The sequence below is a fragment of the Nestor notabilis genome, unplaced genomic scaffold (genome assembly GCF_000696875.1).
Source record: "Nestor notabilis isolate BGI_N333 unplaced genomic scaffold, ASM69687v1 scaffold7132, whole genome shotgun sequence".
In the NCBI taxonomy this organism is placed as follows: domain Eukaryota; kingdom Metazoa; phylum Chordata; class Aves; order Psittaciformes; family Psittacidae; genus Nestor; species Nestor notabilis.
Genome location: NW_009919577.1, coordinates 1 through 360, shown reverse-complemented (window position 1 = coordinate 360; position 360 = coordinate 1).

Sequence of the window (360 nt, the reverse complement as noted above, 5' to 3'; positions counted from 1 at the left end):
AATGGGTTTCACCACCTGCACACCAAACTTGCTGGGTCCACAAAAGACCTGTCTCTCTGGAAGAGTTTAGATAAGCCACCCCTCCACCAAAGCATAAGCTGCACCCATAGCTTCTCTGTGACTGGGAGCACAGCCATAGTGAAGGGCTGAAGCCTTGGGACAACCACCAGCAGGAAGAGCAGGAACAGCCCATGCCTGAGGGGAACTACTGCCCCGGGCCTTGTCAAAATGAACTTTTGGCACCTGCTTTCTGAGTGTTAACACACAATTTAATTACTTTAAATATAAGAACACCCTCTTGCCACACTACATGAGAGAAAACAGATTACACCGAACTTGCAAATAAAGCAGTCTTCGATT